The sequence below is a fragment of the Phyllobates terribilis genome, unplaced genomic scaffold, assembly GCF_046119375.1.
Source record: "Phyllobates terribilis strain yellow unplaced genomic scaffold, ASM4611937v1 Scaffold_1__5_contigs__length_1240528914, whole genome shotgun sequence".
Lineage (NCBI taxonomy): Eukaryota > Metazoa > Chordata > Amphibia > Anura > Dendrobatidae > Phyllobates > Phyllobates terribilis.
In genome coordinates this window covers 249,053,008-249,073,027 of record NW_027362761.1, presented here as the reverse complement: position 1 = coordinate 249,073,027, position 20,020 = coordinate 249,053,008, and positions in this window count along the sequence as shown.

Here is a 20,020-nt window from a genome sequence, read left to right as displayed (position 1 = left end):
AAAGCAGAAAACGAAAGATAAACTGACAAAAAGGTACTAGAGATCCCAAAGGACCAAACGAACTGAGAGATAGGCACCGAAGCACCTGGCTAGCAAAACAGTCAAACAACACTGAAGTCCAGCACAGCCAAAAAGGCGGAGCTGGAATATAAAGGCAGATGGTCACGAGACCACAAAGCACAAGATGGAAAAAACAAACAGGAGGGTTCTAATAGTTGCTGCCTGTTGTTGTGCTATGCCTCTCTCCCCCTGTGCGCTGCTATCCTCGCTCTGCATGTCCCCTTGCCAGGTTGGGTCAGTGACTTCATCGTCCACCGCTTTGTCTTCACATCCGCACCCTTGTCCCCCTCCTGACTTTCTGTCCATTGTGTCTCATCATTATCCACCTTTTGCGACAGTAAATGCACTTTCCCACCGTCACCCTCAGGTGACCATGGCTGCATTTGGGCATCGCTACATGTGATCTTCTGCTGCCCTGTTTAAAGCACGCCGGGAGAGAGACCCTAATCTATAAATGGAAAAGTGAACAGCTCTTGGGGTAACTCTAACCTCTAACCTCTAACCACATATCCAAGCTCTTTCCACTTCGGAGCGAACCGAGCGAGGGGCCAGAATCTATAAATGGAAAGATGAACAAAACAGCTTTTCGGAGTGTCCAAGTTTGGGATCAGTTGTCTTAGGGCACTCAGAATGGAGGGAGGAAGGAGGATCAGAGTGAGGAATATACCGACTAAAAAATCTTCCAGATCTGCACTTTCCTCAACCACGAATCTATAAAAATGCTAGTGCATGCCCTCATCATCTCCCGCCTCGACTACTGCAACCTCCTGCTCTGTGGCCTCCCTTCTAACACTCTTGCTCCCCTCCAATCTATTCTAAACTCTGTTGCCCAAGTAATCCACTTGTCCCCTCGCTATTCCCAGGCCTCTCCTCTCTGTCAATCCCTTCAATGGCTCCCCATTGCCCAGAGACTCCAGTTCAAAACCATAACCTTGTCATGCAAAGCCATCCACAACCAGTCTCCTCCATACATCTGAGACCTAGTCTCCCGGTACTTACCTGCACACAACCTCCGATCCTCACAAGATGTCCTTTTCTACTCCTCTCTTATCTCCTCTTACCACAATCGCATACAAGATTTCTCCCATGCATCCCCCTTCTCGGGAACTCTCTACACCAACATTTCTAACTCTCGCCTACTGTTGAAACCTTCAAAAGGCACCTGAAGACCCACCTCTTCCAACAAGCGTACAACCTGCAAAAACCCTCGCTCCACCATACCACTGCACAACTAGCTCTATTCTCACCTACTGTATCCTCACCCATCCATTGTAGACTGTGAGCCCTCACAGGCAGGTCCTCTACTCTCCTGTACCAGTCGCTGTCACTATTCACACTGCTCTGGCTTCAATAGTGGTGTTCTGGGGCCCCCTCAAAATTGGCACAGGAAGGTAGTTCGACATGATGTGGGTGTTTTGTTGTGCTCCCTCAGCAGGCACAGTTTCATCTTGCCCACGGCCTCAGCCTCTGCGTGCAGCATCACCATTACATCCACTTCCACGTCCCTTGCCACGAGCCTTGCCGATTTTAAATGGAGTTTAATATGTCACATTGCCAAAAATTTATGTATTATTACCGCAGTAATATAAGACAACTAGTGTTGAACCACCCCCATAGTGTTCGGGTTCGGTTCGTCGAACACCGGTATGTTCGCCAAACTGTTCGTTGAACGATTCGTCGAACACTGTCAAACACCGTTAAAACCAATGGCAGGCAAACAAAAACACATAGAAAACACATAGAAAACACCTTCAAAGGTGTCCAAAAGCTGACAAACTGCTCAAAAGACACAACTAACACATGGAAAAGTGACAAGTACATATAGTCATGCGAAAAGAAAAGAGGTGGAGGAGTAAAAGGAGGAGGAGACACAGATATAGGTATATGATGCCCTTCTAAAATCAAGAAAGGCTGGAGTAAAAATCTAAAATCAGCCTACCAACACCCAGACGTCGTGACACGAAAATTAAAAAAAGAAATATCTTTAGGTAGAATGGCGGTTCCATTCAGAACACTTTCCTTACAAGACAAAGTGGTATCCCCATTGGGAGTCGTGCCAAAAATGGAACCCAATACATTCAGACTAATCCACCATTTGTCATATCCAAGGGGCAGGTCAGTAAACGACAACATCGACGCAGAACCTAGTACAGTAGTATATACTGTATATCCTTTGACAAAGCAATCAGGCGGGTCAAGAAGTTGGGAAGGGGCACCCTAATGGCCAAAACAGACATTGAGGGGGCGTTCTGGATACTTACTACCTGTGCCTCCTAATAGTGTCCGCCTATTGGGCTGCTTCTGGGAAGGAGCATACTATATACATTACAGACCAAAAGTTTGGACACACCTTCTCATTTAAAGATTTTTCTGTATTTTCATGACTATGAAAATTGTACATTCACACTGAAGGCATCAAAACTATGAATTAACACATGTGGAATTATATACTTAACAAAAAAGTGTGAAACAACTGAAAATATGTCTTATATTCTAGGTTCTTCAAAGTAGCCACCTTTTGCTTTGATGACAGCTTAGCACACTCTTGGCATTCTCTTGATGAGCTTCAAGAGGTAGTCACCGGAAATGGTCTTCCAACAATCTTGAAGGAGTTCCCAGAGATGCTTACCATCTAGATGTTGCAGATGTTGGCCCTTTTGCCTTCACTCTGCGGTCCAGCTCACCCCAAACCATCTCGATTGGGTTCAGGTCTGGTGACTGTGGAGGCCAGGTCATCTGGCGTAGCACCCCATCACTCACCTTCTTGGTCAAATAGCCCTTACACAGCCTGGAGGTGTGTTTGGGGTCATAGTCCTGTTGAAAAATAAATGATGCTGCTAGAACTCTGTGTGTCATTGACCCGGTCTCTAATCTGTGCTGCTGTTAACCTGCGATTTCTGAGGCTGGTGACTTGGATAAACTTATCCTCAGAAGCAGAGGTGACTCTTGGTCTTCCTTTCCTGGGGCGGTCCTCATGTGAGCCAGTTTCTTTGTAGTGCTTGATAGTTTTTGCAACTGCACTTGGGGACACTTTCAAAGTTTTCCCAATTTTTCAGACTGACTGACCTTCATTTCTTAAGTAATGATGGCCACTCGTTTTTCTTTACTTAGCTGCTTTTTTCTTGCCATAATACAAATTCTAACAGTCTATTCAGTAGGACTATCAGCTGTGTATCCACCAGATTTCTGCACAACACAACTGATGGTCCCAATCTCATAAGGCAAGAAATCCCACTTATTAAACCTGACAGGGCACACCTGTGAAGTAAAAACCATTTCCGGTGACTACCTCTTGAAGCTCATCAAGAGAATGCCAAGTGTGTGCAAAGCAGTCATCAAAGCAAAAGGTGGCTAATTTGAAGAACCTAGAATATAAGACATATTTTCAGTTGTTTCACACTTTTTTGTTCAGTATATAATTCCACATGTGTTAATTCATAGTTTTGATGCCTTCAGTGTGAATGTACAATTTCCATTGTCATGAAAATACAGAAAAATCTTTAAATGAGAAAGTGTGTCCAAACTTTTGGTCTGTACTGTAGATCGCTGTTTACCCATGGGGTGCTCCAGATCCGGCTCACTATTTGAGGCGTTTAGTTGCTTCCTCGAATGGGTCGTCATGGACGTTTCTAAGGGGGCACATATTATCCATTACCTCGATGACTTCTTATGCCTGGGCCCAAAAGATTTGCCACAGTGTGAATACATGCGGTAGTCCACCTGTGAGAAGGAGAGAGCTGGAGGGAGAGCGGACACCACAGAGCCGGGGGGTTAGATGGAGAACGGAAGAAGGAAAGAGGGCGAGAGAGGTAAGGGAGTACGGTGGAAGGCCGACCTGAGCTCCCCCACATTCCTGCTGGGCTGGGAACAGCCCTGGGAAGAAAAGCCGCTTGGGCATTCCTTTGAGGTTACGGGCGCAAGCGGGCAGAGGGACTATGCTGGAGTGCGAAGGCGACAAGGCCAGGCCGTTGCTACCCGTGCAACCTCCGTGTCGCCGGGTTTGTGCCAGAGCCGCGGTGAACCCTGATGGCCAAATCCCCTCTTCTAATACTGGTGCCTGTCTGCTGGTGGGTCGAGACCCCGCCGCGGTGGAGGCAGGTCTAAGCTCTGTAATTTGAATGAGTATACTTTAAATCCTTTTACAAGGATCTATTGGAGGGCAAGTCTGGTGCCGGCAGCCGTGTAATTCCAGCTCCAGTAGCGTCCACAAAAGCTGCTACAGTTAAAAAGCTTTTATAAGGATCGAGCTTGGCGGTCTGCCGCAAAGCGTGCTACCACTAGTTCCAGCCCCCTTGCCTTGGGGCGCCTCCCCGATGCTCTTCACTGAGTGTCCCGGGGGGCAGAAGCGTTTGCTTTGAAAAAATTAAGTGTCCAAACCACAGGTGGTGTAGCTTGCTTAACAGCTGGGCTACTTCATTGACTAGCAGATTCTGCTACTAGGCCCAAAGTATTGCCTGGGCTGGATGCAGTTAAAAATTTGTAATTAGATCTAAAGGCGGTGTAGCTTGCAAAACAGCTGGGCTACTCCACTGACTACCAGACACTGCTACAGACCCAAAAGGATTTACTGGGCTAGATGCAGTAAAAAATTGTTATTAGATACACAGGTGGTGTAGCTTGGTTCAGATGGGCTACTCCACTGACTACCAGACACTGTTACTATGCCCAAAAGGATTTACTGGGCTAGATGCAGTAAAAAATTGTTATTAGATACACAGGTGGTGTAGCTTGGTTCAGGTGGGCTACTCCACTGACTACCAGACACTGCTACAGGCCCAAAATGATTTACTGGGCTAGATGCAGTAAAAAATTGTTATTAGATACACAAGTGGTGTAGCTTGGTTCAGATGGGCTACTCCACTGACTACCAGACACTGCTACTATGCCCAAAAGGATTTACTGGGCTAGATGCAGTAAAAAATTGTTATTAGATACACAGGTGGTGTAGCTTGGTTCAGATGGGCTACTCCACTGACTACCAGACAATGCTACAGGCCCAAAAGGATTTACTGGGCTAGATGCAGTAAAAAATTGTTATTAGATACACAGGTGGTGTAGCTTGGTTCAGATGGGCTACTCCGCTGACTACTAGATACTGCTACAGGCCCAAAAGGATTGGCTGGCTTAGATGCAGTAAAAAATTGATATTAGATACACAGGTGGTGTAGCTTGCATCACAGATAGGCTACTCCAATGACTAACAGACACTACTACAGGCCCAAAAGGATTGGCTTAGCTACATTTAGCCAAATGCTGTAAAAACACTTGCACAGCACTGGCACAGACCTGCCTGGCAAAAAGTGCTAGGAACTGCTGTAACCTAGCCCTCAAAAGGGCTGCAATTACAACTAGTCCCTACTTCCTAAACCTATCTCTCTATTTAACTGCAAATTCGCTCGCAATTCACACAGTTATACTGTATAGCGCCCACAGCAGCAGCGGTGCCGTCTAACACTCAGCTGTAGCAGTGAGAAAATGGTGGCGACGGGGAAAATGGCTGGGTCTTACAGGGCAAGGACATGTGGCATGCACAGCCAATGACACATGCCCTTTCTTGTGTGAAAAAAAGCACTTTTCTGCGTGTGTGCGCTGCTGATAGGCTGACAGACTGCACAGCCCCACTGTAAATGTGGGAAAGAAAAAAAAAATGGAGATCGGCATTATTTCTGCAGAGATCCATCCCCTGCCCCTCCCCCTGCCCACTCTACACTGAAACTGTCTAATAACATTGATTAACAGTATTACTGTGAAAAAATCCAGTTACGCTTTTGGTGCATGAACAGTTATCGAACATAAACTCGAACAGTCAAATTTTTGCAAATTGTTCGGGTTCGTCGAACGACTCGAACACCACCCAAAACAGCTCGAATTTGAGATTGGTGAACAGTTCGAGTCGAACACCGCTCATCTCTAAAGACGACCACCGTTTTAGGCAGTGACCTGGGAGTCAGAGATGCTTCCAGGGGGTCTTCCCCATGCTGTTCCCATGTCTTTTCAGCACTGTATGGATGTGTCTGATCATGTCTCACACACCACGTGGCCAGATAAGGTAGTAAAATGTTAAAATGACATTTACCGATGAATGTATTTTTCACCTTTGAAAGCAACGCAAAAGTGCAAAACCGCATGAAAAACGCTACGTGTGAACATAGCCCAAGGTGTGGAGGAGCATTTTTGTATTTGTTTTTTTTATTTTACCTATTATAAAAGTCATTACCCTGGAAAGGATGTTCCTTAACATTTTTCCGAAGGAAAATACATTTTTTTTGTGTATGTTTTATAGTGAGCCCGTAAAAGTGGTGTAATACTCTCACAACATTGTTCACAGCAGTGACCTGGGAGTCAGAGATGCTTTCGGGGGTCTTTCCCATGCTGTTTGCATGTCATTTGAGCACTATTCCCCTTCATTTGGGAAGTTTTTAGGCCCCCTGCAGACCTCTTGAGGGGCCGCTGGAAAAATGCTTGAGTTTCCCATAGACTTACATTGGGCACGTTGCTCGGGTCAAGCACTCGAGCATTCCAATTTGCTCGACTCAAGCATCGAGTACCCGAGCATTTTAGTGCTCGTTCATCATTATTTGTGATCCATATTGCAATGCTACAATATGGAAGTGCAAAGATGGCAATGATAGGGGCCTTCAATACGCCTCTGGATGATATCAATACGATCATGTCTCAGGGGGAGGACTTTGGTTCACTGGAAAGATCATGCGGTATCTTAAATGCTGTCAGACATAATTGCTGTTATTTTCAGCTGGCACCTCCCATGTATGAATTGGGCTTAGCTCTTGAGCCAGTTCCATACACCCACACATGACATGTGATGTATGGTTTGTTCATGTGCCTTTTTTGGGACATGAGGAAACAGCCTTATTTTTTAAACCTTTTTATGTATCCTTATTAATGATGAGTGAGTGTGCTCATCACTGATTGATACTCGATCGAGCATCGGGGCATGCTCGTTACTCGATTGAGCATTGCAGGTGCTCGAGCTCCATACTTGAGTCCCTGCCCTGCATGTTTGACGCCTGTTGGATACTGGCATTACTGTGATTAGCTGACCGCATTACTGTGATTAGCTGACCGCATCACGTAATGAGGTCTTATATAATACCCGGTGATGTGATGCTCCGCACAGTGTGTTCAGGAAGCAGTTGAGGTAGGGAGGGAGAGCGTATTTTAGAGCCGGGATGTAGTCAGGGTTTAATATTGCTGTTGTAGTACTTGTATACCGCTGCTGCAGCATTAAAACAACAGTCTTTTTCAGGGCTAAATATTTTCCTTTTTATAGTAAAACCACTGTTACCTGCATTCAGTGGAGAGAAAGTTTAGGATTAGAGACATCTAGGCAGGGTTTGATATTGCTATTACATTACAGCTGCTGCACTGTTAAAACAACAGTCCTTGTCAATGTGGCGAAACCTAAACAACACCACAGGACAGGACTCAAATACGGTACAGTAGACGAGGAGGCAGAAACAATACACTGACTTTATTGAGTGACAGAGAATTATATGCCGGAAAAGAAGAGTAACAGTTATTGTAATGATTATATCAATAATGGATACAAGAAGAGATAGCTGGAGTGTGTCACACAAGCTGTGCTCCAGCTAATGCAAAGTTCAATACAAACATAATAAACAATTTCTACAAACTACTCTCTGCTAAATTCCTACCTGGCTTCCGATAATCGGGTCGCCTTGCTGCTTCAACACCCTAACTAGAGAAACTTACTCTAAATCCTAACACAGTTGAACACCGGTGTCACACTCACAGTTCAGTAGCCTTAGAAGATGGTCTCATAGCTGTTGCTTAGTCCTGATGTAGCAGAGCCGAGTTTGTTGTGTTAAGCTCTTCCTTCAGGTTAATGGATCCGTCCTCTTCTGGATCCGGGCAAGTCTTTTTCCCACTTTCAATGTTAAGGGATTACTGGTACCACAGAGTTTCTTTTCTCCCTAAGGTTACAGGGGCTCGGGGAGAACTACCCTGGCTGTGCAATGCGCCTATTTCCTTCTGAGAAGCCCTGGGGATCGATCCTGTGGTAAACGGGCACTATCGTCTCCCCTATTAGGACACACTTATTGTCTTGTCTGTCTCTCACAGGGCAGCACAAGTCTCTCTCAGGCAAAAGTCACTCACAGCACACGAATTCCTCTCTTCACTTCCTGAACCAACACTTTCTGCTTCTTTTTCAAACCAACACACAGAAAGCTGCAGGGAAGAAAGGACTAACGAAGTACACACAAATTAGAGGGGAGCATTGTCTCTTAAAGTCACAATGTAATTCATTTGTTAGCAGGGGCTGACCCTCTACATCAGGACTGCATATTTTCCTTTCTGTAGTAAAACCACTGTTACCTGCATTCATTGGAGGGACAGTTTTGGATTAGAGGCATCTAGGCAGGTTTTAATATTACTATTGCAGTACTTGTATACTGCTGCTGTGACTTAAAAAATAACAGTCCTTGTCAGGGTTAAATATTTTATTTTCACTATTAATACCGGAAAGTTTGCACCATAATAATTTTACTCTGCAGCCATCTGTCTGCGAGTAGTGTGCCTAAAAAATAATTCTTCTGTGTCTGTGACATTTGTGGGCCTAAAAAATAATTTTCCTATACCGTTGTGTCTGTATGAGTAGTGTGCCTAAAAAATAATTATTCTCTGCAGCCATGTGTGTACTAGTAGTGTGTCTAAAAAATAATTCTACTCTGCTGCTGTGTCTGTGCCATTTGTGGGCCTACAAAAAATGTTTTACTCTACCGCTGTGTCTGTACAAGTTGTGGTCAGTCTTAAAAAATAATTTCCCTATGCAGCCGTCTCTTTGCAAGTAGTGTGCATAAAATATAATTCTACTCTGACTCTGTGTCTATGCCATTTGGGGGCATAAAAATACTTTCACTTTACGGCTGTGTCTATACAATTTGTGGCCGTGCCTAAAAAATTATTTTTACTCTGCAACTGTGTGTGTATTAGTTGTTTCCCTAAAAAATAATTCTACTGTGCCGCAGTTTCTGTGCCATTTGTAGGCCTAAAAAATAATTTTACTCTACCACTATGTCTATACAAGTTGTGGTATTATTCAAAAATAATTATACTCTGCCGCCATCACTGTTCTAGTAGTTGCCTAAAAAACATAAAAATGAGAGCATAAAATAGGGGATGTGGCTGTGGTGAGGCTAGTATAGCTGCTGATTGTGGTGGTAGTGGTGTAGCTGCTGCAGTGAGAGGACGTGGTCATTCTATGTCTTCTATGTACCCTTATGAAACTCCTTTCTTTGGTGCACGCAGACGACAGGATGTTCTTCGTCATTTCGTAGGGCTGAGTACCGCTGCATGAATGGTGAGGCCACAACAGGGTCAGGCTGGCCTGGCAGGGTGTCGGGAAAATCCCCGGTGGGCACTGGTGAGCACGGGCCCTTTAAAATCTCAGGCAGAGTATGTGCAGGGATGCTGAACCGTTGTGTGGCACGTCCTGATGAACACTGACTATTGTGCGTCTGACTTCGCTGCCGTATGACGTCACTGTCATGCGCCAACTGTGACGGGCACACTCATCAGCTGCCAGCCTCTGCTAGGTTGGCAGCCATTTTAACATGAGTGCTCCCGATCTGTAAAAGAGGACTCTGTGCCGCATCGGGAGGGTAGGAAGGTAAGAGAAATATATTTTTTTTCTTCTGTGGATGCGGCATGATACAGAAGCTAGAAAAAAGGACCAGGAAGGATATATGGGGGGCCAGGACAAGGGACAAATGGGAGCCAGGATGGCTATATGCGAGAGCAGGACATGGGATATGGGGGCCAGCATGGATATATGGGGTGGCAAGGGCAATGGAAACATGTGGTCTGGTCATGGTGTGGCGATATTTCTCCCTTGTATATGGTATGATTGATGTTGGTATAGGGAAACATAGCAGCAGAGCTGCACTTACAAGGGTTCTCCGGTGAAAAAAAAGTAATCACCTCTCCACAGGATAAGTGATAACTAGTGTTGAGCATTCCGATACTGAAATATCGGGTATCGGCCGATATTCGCAGTATCGGAATTCCGATACTTAATTCCGATACTTTTACAATATCGAATACCGGAATCGGAAGTTCCCATAATGCCTGCGCTCTGCAGTGTCTCTGAAGGATGACAAGCTGGATGGCAGCGCTCAGCTGAGATCCAGCCTGTCATCAGAATGTCATCCCAGCGTGAGAGAATTCTCCTGATTGTTTAAAAGCCGGCGCGCGGTAAAAAGCCGCCGGCTTTTAAACAATCACACAGCCCCATACTGCTTCCCCGCAGCCTCCCATCCCGATCGTAAGCTAGGACCGGGCGGGGAGCGCAGCACCAAGGAGCGATGAGCGAAGGACCCGGGCGGGGAAGCCGGCAGTGAAAAGACTTCACCGCCGGCTTTCCCGTTCTGTGCTGCACTTTCCCGCCGGTTATTTCAAATGAACAGCTGAGGTATCAGGTGATGCCGATCAGCTGTTCATTTGAAGTCGCCGCGGTGCCCTCGGAGGGTTCATGTGAGTTCATGCTTGACTGCATTGCATGAACTCACATGAACTTTCCCACGCTGCACAGGTCAGCCTCACCTCCCAGACCATCAGCCCGTCATGATTGGTATGTGCGGGTGTCTGTGCGATGTCTGCGGGTGTGTGAGGTGTCTCTGCGATGTCTGCGAGTGTGTGCGGTGTCTGTGCGATGTCTGCGAGTGTGTGTGGTGTCTGTGCGATGTCTGCGAGTGTGTGCGGTGTCTGTGCGATGTCTGCGAGTGTGTGCGGTGTCTGTGCGATGTCTGCGAGTGTGTGCGGTGTCTGTGCGATGTCTGCGAGTGTGTGTGGTGTCTGTGCGATGTCTGCGGGTGTGTGCGGTGTCTGTGCGATGTCTGGGGGTGTGTGCGTGCAGGCAGACATAGGCCGATGTGACACTACTACTCCCATCGGCCTATGTCTGTCCCCCGTCCACTCATGCCAGCAGGATCAGCTTGATGGGAGCAGTAGTTCCCATCAACCTGATCCTGCTATTTAAATTGCCCTTTAAACTGGCCCATATGTTATTTTGTCCCCCATAGTTTTCTATTTTTGCCCCTATACATGTTTTATTTAAGCCCCCATATTTTTTGGGGGGTTGTTGGTCCCCAATAAATTTTAAATACATGTCATTGGTGGCCAGTGGTTGCCTAAAATAAATTAGTTCATACATTATCTGTCCCCGCCGATCGCCACCTAAAATAAAGTAAAAAATAAAAAACTACACCTATACTCACCTAGACACCTAATTCCCCGAAGCCATCGATCTCCTGTAATAAAATATAAAATAATAAACCACAACCTTATCCTTACCCCTCCGTAGCAGTCCACGAGTGTCCCACGAAGATCTCCAGTTCAGAGCAGCCACATAGAATGTGACCGCTCTGAACCGCCGCCGCCGCTAGAATGACGGGGCCGTAAAGCAGCCCCGTCATTGCATAAGCGGGTTCGCCGGAGTTCAGGCAGCGCTGCTCCGGTTAGCTGCTTTACGGCCCTGCTGTATCGTGAGAAATTCCCACGGTACAGCACTGCCGTAAAGGAGGTCTCCGGAGCTGCGCTGCCTGAATGCACTCCGGTGACCTCAGTCAGTGGCTCCCGCTGCCGGGAGCGGACGTGTTCCCGGCAACGTGAGCTTACAGCAGCCATGCACAGCTGTCACCATCTCCAGATGTGACAGCTGTGCATGGGAGATCAGCGCAGGAACGTGGACAGGTAACTATTTTTTTTTAGTAAACTAAGAATTAAATAAAATGGTGTGCTTTATTTCAAATAAATTATTTTTTTCTGGATGTAGTGTGTTTTTTTTCTTTTTAACACTTTGTAGGTTAGTAATGGGGGTGTCTTATAGACGCCCATCATTACTAACCTGGCCTTCATGGCAGCTGGCGCTGACATGAACCCCAGCCCTATTACCCCCTGCCACCGCACCAGGGCAGCGTGAAAGAGCGAGGCTAAGTGCCAGAGTTGGCGCATCCTATGGATGCGCCATTTCTGGGGCGGCTGACGGCTGGTGTTTCTAGCCTGGGAGGGGGCCAATATTCATGGCACCCTTCCTGGGCTATTAATATCAGCCCCCAGCTGTCTGCCTAGCCTTTGCTAGCTATTAAAATAGGGGGGACCCCACGTCATTTTTTGGGGGGGTCCCCCATTTTAATAGCTAGTAAAGGCTAGGTATTCAGCTGGGGGCTGATATTAGTAGTCTGGGAAGCTCCGTGGGTATTACCCCCTTCCCAGGCTTCAAACATCTGCCCCAGCCGTCTGCTTAACCTCCGCTAGAGACTAAAATTATGGGGGATCCCACGCCAATTTTTTTTTTTAAATAAATCCTTTATTTTAACACTAAATGACATTTGAGGAGTTAATAAAGATGCAGTCCCTAAATTATTATTTATTTTTTAATTAATTTTTCCCAAAAATTTTGACGTGGGCTTTGCCATATTTTTGTATGCCAGCCAGGTACAGCATCCAGCTTCTATGAACGCGCCATTTTCCGGGGTGGCTGCGGACTGCAATTTGCAGCGGCGGGGGGGGCAGAAAGCTTGGGTCTCCCTGCGCTGCAGATTCCATCCCCCAGCTGCCTAGTTGTACCTGACTGGACACAAAAATAGGGAGAAGCCCCACATATTTTTTTTTTTAATTATTTCATGAAATTCATGAAATAATAAAGAAAAAAAGGGCTTCCCTATATTGTTGTGTCCGGCCAGGTACAAATAGGCAGCTGGTGGTTGGGGGCAGCCCTTTCCTGCCTGCTGTATCTGGCTGGACACAAATATAGTGCGAAGCCCCACGTCAATTTTTTTAAAATTATTTCAGGAAATTCATGAAATAATTAAAAAAAAATTGATGTGGGGCTTCGTCCTATATTTGTGTCCAGCCAGGTACAGCAGGCAGGAACGGGCTGCCCCCAACCACAAGCTGCCTATTTGTACCTGGTTGGACACAACAATATAGGGAAGCCCTTTTTTTAAAAAATTATTTCATGAAATAATTTTAAAAAAATTGACGTGGAGCTTCGCACTATATTTGGGTCCAGCCAGGTACAGCAGGCAGGAACGGGCTGCCCCCAACCACCAGCTGCCTATTTGTACCTGGCCGGACACAACAATATAGGGAAGCCCTTTTTTTCTTAATTATTTCATGAATTTCATGAAATAATTAAAAAAAAAATACGTGGAGCTTCGCCCTATTTTTGTGTCCAGCCAGGTACAACTAGGCAGCTGGGGGCTGGAATCCGCAGCGCAGGGAGGCCCAAGCTTTCTGGGCCCCATCCGCTGCAAATTGCAGTCCGCAGCCGCCCCGGAAAATGGCGCGTTCATAGGAGCGCCATCTTCTGGCGCTGTACCCAACTCATCCAGGGCCCTGGTGCGGTGGCTCACTGGGTAATAAAGGGGTTAAGGCCAGCTTGGCATTATCAGCTGGCCTTAAGCCCGAAATTCATGGGGTCACGCCAATATTAGACATGACCACCATGAATTTCTAGTAAAGTATTTAAAAAAAACACAACACCCAGAATAAAGTCCTTTAATTGAAATAAACACACAATTCTTTATTGTTCTAAATTAAACTATACTTACCATCACGCCCATTCCAGCTGAAGCCAACGATCTCCTGCAATAAAAGAAAAATAATAAACCAACATCATCCTTACCTTCCCATGGATCCCACGACAGCTTCAGCTCTGCTACATCGAGATGACAGGTTGGACCGCAGCAGAACGCTGCCATCCAGCCTGTCATCCCGCGGACACTGAGAAGCGCAGGCATGCTTGCGCTCCTCAGTGTCTCTCTGTGACGGCATCCAGATGAGCCGAGTTCATGTCCAATGAACTCAGCTCACCTCATGCACGTCACTGACAGCGTGGGAAAATTCTCACGCTGAAGCGCTGAGTGCAGGAGAATTTTCCCACGCTGTCAGTATGGTTTAATTTAGAACAATAAAGAATTGTGTGTTTATTTCAATTAAAGGACTTTATTCTGGGTGTTTGTGTTTTTTTTTAATTTTGACTATGGGGTTAGTAATGGGGGTGTCTTATAGACGCCTCTCCATTACCAACCTGGGCTTGATGTCAGCTGGCATTATAAGCTGACATCAACCCCAGCCCTATTACCCCACTGCCACCACTACAGGGCAGTGGGAAGAGCGAGGCTAAGTGCCAGAATTGGCGCATCCTATGGATGCGCCATTTCTGGGGCGGCTGACGGCTGGTGTTTCTAGCCTGGGAGGGGGCCAATATTCATGGCTCCCTTCCTGGGCTATTAATATCAGCCCCCAGCTGTCTGCCTAGCCTTTGCTAGCTATTAAATTAGGGGGGACCCCACGTCATTTTTTGGGGGGGGTCCCCCATTTTAATAGCTAGTAAAGGCTATGTATTCAGCTGGGGGCTGATATTAGTAGCCTGGGAAGCTCCGTGGGTATTACCCCCTTCCCAGGCTTCAAACATCTGCCCCAGCTGTCTGCTTAACCTCCGCTAGAGACTAAAATTAAGGGGAACCCCACGCCAATTTTTTTTTAAATAAATCCTTTATTTTAACACTAAATGACAAGTACAGTAATCAACACTGTCACTGTACTTCATATATATGTGACTGACATGTTTCTATCTATCTAATCTATGTATGATTCTCTATTCCTTCTATTCTAAATTGTCGGGTACAGATGCTGAATTGCCGGCCGGCTTTCTTAAAGAGACGGTGCACGAAAACACTATTATTTTTTTAAAGAAATCCTTTACACTAAATGACAAGTACAGTAACCAACACTGTCACAGTACTTCATATATATGTGACTGACATGTTTCTATCTATCTAATCTATGTATGAAGCTCTATTCTGTCGGTTATAAATTGTCGGGTACCGCTGCTGAATTGCCGGCCGGCTTTTTTAAAGAGACGGTGCATGAAAACACTATTATGTTTTTTAATAAATCCTTTACACTAAATAACAAGCACAGTAAACAACACTGTCACTGTACTTCATATATATGTGACTGACATGTTTCTATCTATCTAATCTATGTGTGAAGCTCTATTCTTTCTGTTGTAAATTGTCGGGTACCGGTGTATGCGCTGATGAATTGCCGGCTTTTCGCATACATTCTACATTATTCTCAGTTGTTTTACTTCATGTAGAATTAACCTACAAGGAAAGAAAGGGTTTATTTTCATTCCGATATTAGTGTCCCATTGACTTGCATTGGTTTCCTGTATCGGAATCGGCGATATTCGATACTTTTTGAGTATCGGTCCGATCCAATACGATATTTCCTGATATCGGAAGGTATCGCTCAACACTAGTGATAACATATTGATTGGAGGGGGGTCTGACTGCTGGGATCCAATCAGCAGAATGTGGAACTTTTATCCCCATTAGACTGGAGTGGCATGTAAGACTTTACCACTGATCCATTCATTTCCTCAGTGGCTGCAAGCGTTGCGCTTGTTTTTTTCTGGAAGCCTCAAAGAGAATGAATGTTGCTGCGGTCAGACATCCCACATGCTGCTCCACTATAACAGGTATAATGGCTAACAGGTATATGTATATAGCTTTAGGGTGGGCCCCTAGAGTCAATTCCCCCTGTGTACCCCAGACACCCCATTCTGACCCTGGGCCACAAGATGTTGAAAAGGTGTTAGATTGCATGGCTGAGAGTGCTTCCAGTTCCTTTGCATTATCTTCCACCCGGTCCACTGCAGAAAGTGCAGAGTTGGCACCTGAGGACCTTGGTCATCTGGCTTCCACCTCACCCCCTTGCAAATCAGCCATTCAGTCTGAGACCCAAGTCATGCAGCAGTCTCTTCTGCTTTTTATTGAGTCCGCTTGCTGGGGTTTTGTGGCCCCTCCACCTGGCCCCACCCAAGGAATGGAAGAGGCTGAGTGCACTGATGGCAAGCCACTTGTTAGGTTGGAGGATGAGTAAAAGGGAGGGCTAATGCACATGGTCAGTGCACCACTGCAGCACATCTCCAACACCACTTCACTACCAATGAGTAGGCTTCCATGCAGGATGGCTTCGAATAATCCACCAATATAGCCAGCGCTGATGACATCAGCGCCATCATCAACGTTACTATACCAATTATATGCTTGCTGGAAAAAACAATTCAGGAGATGATGAATGAGGTTGTGACATAGGAAGAAGAGCAGCAGGAGGAGCAGGGCCAATTCACACTGTTATCAGGCCTATCATCCACACATGACTCAGAGGGTGGGTTACTGTCCAAACAGCAGCCAGGTATCAAACTGCACAGCCAAGGGGCAGTTAGGGAGGATGTTCACAGTAGGGTGGCACTCAAAGCAGCTCACGGGCATCACTGGAGCATGGCTGGGGGGGTTCAGAGGACCCAGACCATACACCTCTCACTGAGGACAGCTTGTTGTTGCCTCTGGGCAGCCTGGCACATATGAGCCAACAGATGCTGCTGTGCCTGCACAATGATGTTTAGTTTTGTTAATTATAGGTATTTTAAGTCAGATCCATAAAAAAAACACAAAAAGAAAATGCAAAAAAACAAACAAAAAAAACAGTGTTTGATTATGTAAGGCGGAAGACCGGGGTATTAGTACTTTCAGAACAAGGGATCCGGAACTGCCGGGGCTGTGCCTCTGGTTGTAGGGGGAAGACAGACTGCGAGCACAGGAGTCAGATGACTGGGAAGTTGGGGACGTGTCCACAGTGAGAGCTGGGAGGTCAGGTGACCGGGAAACTGGTGGCGTCGCTAGACAGAGGGGGAGACAAGGACTTTTGCGCAGGAAAGCGGCAGGAGAGTCCCGCTCAGGAGAGCAGTGTGAGAGGGTCCAGGCTCCTGGCTCCAGTACTTGGAGCAAGATCCGAGTGCAGTGGACCGGAGGAGTCAAGCTGACTAGAGAGAGAAGAGACGCAGTTTCCGTGGAGCCGAGCACGTGAGGTGCCGTGTTATGGACTAGGGGCTCAGCGGGTAAAACCGGAGACCGCCCGCTGCCGCCAGAAGATGGAGCATTGTTTGGGCGGGGAAGCCTGGAGAAAGCAACACCGGCATCAGCTGGCAACTGCCTTGTGAAGGAAAAGAGTCAGCTAAGTGTAAAAATGGTCGATTACAACCAGTTCGACTCTGCTACATCTAGTCAAACTGTGAACTGTCAGTTATAGACTTTTACCTGCTACTTCCCTTGTTTTTCCCCATATTTTCCCCTGTTACTCCCTGCGTGGAGATTGACCCTGTTATCATAAACCTCCCCTGTTTATTAACCCTGTATTGGCTGCTCTGTGTTTCTGTGTCACTGCATCTAAAGTATCCGTGTTACATTTGGCGTAGTTGGCAGGATGCAGTCGTTAGACACAGACACTACAGAGCAGTCCATCCTGGGAGCCCCTAAATCTAGCTTGCCACTGGGGGCCATGCTCAACAATCTCCCGAAGTTCACCGGGGACAATATGATGCTGTGGGACTGGATTGAAAGAGTTAGGAGTATGTTACGTATGCATCCGATGACCCCAGCTATGCAAGCCGAAATAGCCTTACTGGCCCTGGACGGCGAGGCCCGACAATCCGTGATGCACCGCCCTCCCCATGACCGGGATACTGTAGAAAAAGTGGTGCGGATTCTGGAGGAGATGCATGGGGATCCCACCAATGTAGGAGAGCTAAGGATATGGCTGTTTCACCAAGTGCAGCAGGAGGGGGAGACTGTGACGCAGTATGTTAATGCCTTACAGAGGGTGCATGGCTATATCACTAGAAAAGACGACACAGGGAATTTGGGAATGAGCCCCCCTGATGTGATCTTAAGGGACCAGTTTGTGGTAGTCTTCAGGGATATGCAGCTGAAGCAGGCCTTGTGGGAGCGCCTGCGTGCCAACCCACGTATGACTTTTCTAGAAGTGGGGGCGGAGGCACATGTGAGAGAGCAGGAGATGGGGGTGACGGCCCTGGCAGGGATGGTCCGGAGTAACGAGGTACCCACCCGACCTGCAGCTGAACCGGAATGGGCTCGAGAGATGCGAAAGGAGATACAAGAGATGCGGGATGAATGGTCCAGTCTCAAGAAGACCACTGCCCCAACACCAGAGATACCCAGATCAATTGCCCCAGTTATGGAAAGAATTGAATTCAGGCCCCTGCAGGAGAGTTCCGTAGAGGAGTGAGGCAGCCCTACATAGACAGAAACACGACCTGCTGGAAGTGTGGAGGCACAGGACATTACGCCAGGGGCTGTGCTAACCGAGGGCGGCCCCTGTCGCGGCAGCCGTTAAACTAGCAGCCTCCGAGTTTGGGGGACACAGCCTGGAGCCTGAGGAAGGGGAAAGAAAAAGAGAAAGTCCCAAGGACCTGGTTTCCACCAGCCCGACTGTCTGGGCCGAAATAAGTGGTCAGGCTGTTCACTGCCTGATTGACATGGTATTCCCAGGTGACTACGATGACAGAAGCCTACTTTCAACAGCGATTTCCAGAGATAGCGCGGCCTGAATGGGGACCAGTAATTAGACCCACGGCAGCTAATCAATTACCCATCCCGGTCGCAGGGGTGGTGTGGATGAAGATCCAAGTGTGTGGAAAAGATGTGGGAAAAAAAGGAGTCGTCCTGGTCGCAGGGGGAACCGGAAGTGGACCCCCGGTGACCTTCGGAATGAATGTGCTGAAAGAGATCGGGCAAATCCTGATTAGTGAGCCAAAGGAGATTCCTCTAGACCAGTGGAACCCGTGAACCCCCCAAAGGGGGTCTTTCAGCAACTAATCTGAGCTGCCCAGGCTCAGGAGTCGTCGAGTGAAGGGAAGATCCTGGGGAAAATAATAGTGCCAGCAGCTACGGTGATCACCTTAGCGCCCGGACAAACTGTACTCCTGTTATCCACACGGGCCTGCACACCTCTTGAGGGGGTCGAAGTTCAGATAGAACCAACATCGATGGACAAAGTTAACCCCGGACTCTTGGTGGTTCGGACACTGGCCACCGTTCATCGTGGCAATGTTATAGTGCGGTGTGTTAATCTGGGGAAAGATGATCTCACACTCCCTCTTAGGGTGGAAATGGCCCAGATTGTGGGAATGCCAGAGAAGTTGGTGCGACCTGATGTGGTACAGCTGTCCAGTGTATGAGGAGACCCCTGGACTCTGGCGGTCACCGTGCCGCCGGAATCCCACCAGGCTAGTGCGAAGGTGGGACGAAGAATCCTAGAATGAATGTGGGCTGAATTGACGGGACTTACACCTCGACAGGTGCAGCAGGTTGAGGAGGTACTGGAGCGGTACCAGGAAGTCTTTGCTTGCCATGAGGATGATTTTGGTTGCACTAAAAGCAATTACCCACGAGATTCCCCCGGGGAGCGCTGCCCCAGTGCGGGAGAGATATCGGCAGATACCTCCCCAGATGTATAAAGAGGTTAAGGAGATGCTAGACCATATGTTACAGAATAGTGTGATATGGGAGAGTCAGAGTCCGTGGGCAGCCCCGACTGTCCTGGTCCGGAAGAAAGTTGGGACCCTTCGGTTCTGTGTGGACTATAGACGACTGAATGCCTGTACAGTATGGGACTCTTACCCACTACCCCGAATCGAAGAGTCCCTGTCGGCCTTAGGGAAGGCAAGATACTTCTCCTCCTTGGATCTGGCCAGTGGGTACTGGCAGGTGACCGTGCGAAGACGGTGTTCATATGACCCATGGGACTGTTCGAATTCAATCGGATGCCCTTAGGCCTGACTATTGCCTCCGGGACGTTCCAGCGTCTGATGGAGAGGTGCCTGGGCGATTTTAACTTCGAGGCGACACTGATTTACCTTGACGACATAATTGTCTATGCCGCCACCTTCGAGGAGCGCCTACAGAGTCATGGCCTAAAGGTGAAGCCCCAGAAGTGCCACCTGTTCCGCAAAAAGATTGAATATTTCGGTCATACTGTGTCCGGTGAAGGAGTCAGGCCCACCCAGGAAAAGGTGGCCGCCGTACAGGCGTGGCCTACCCCGAAG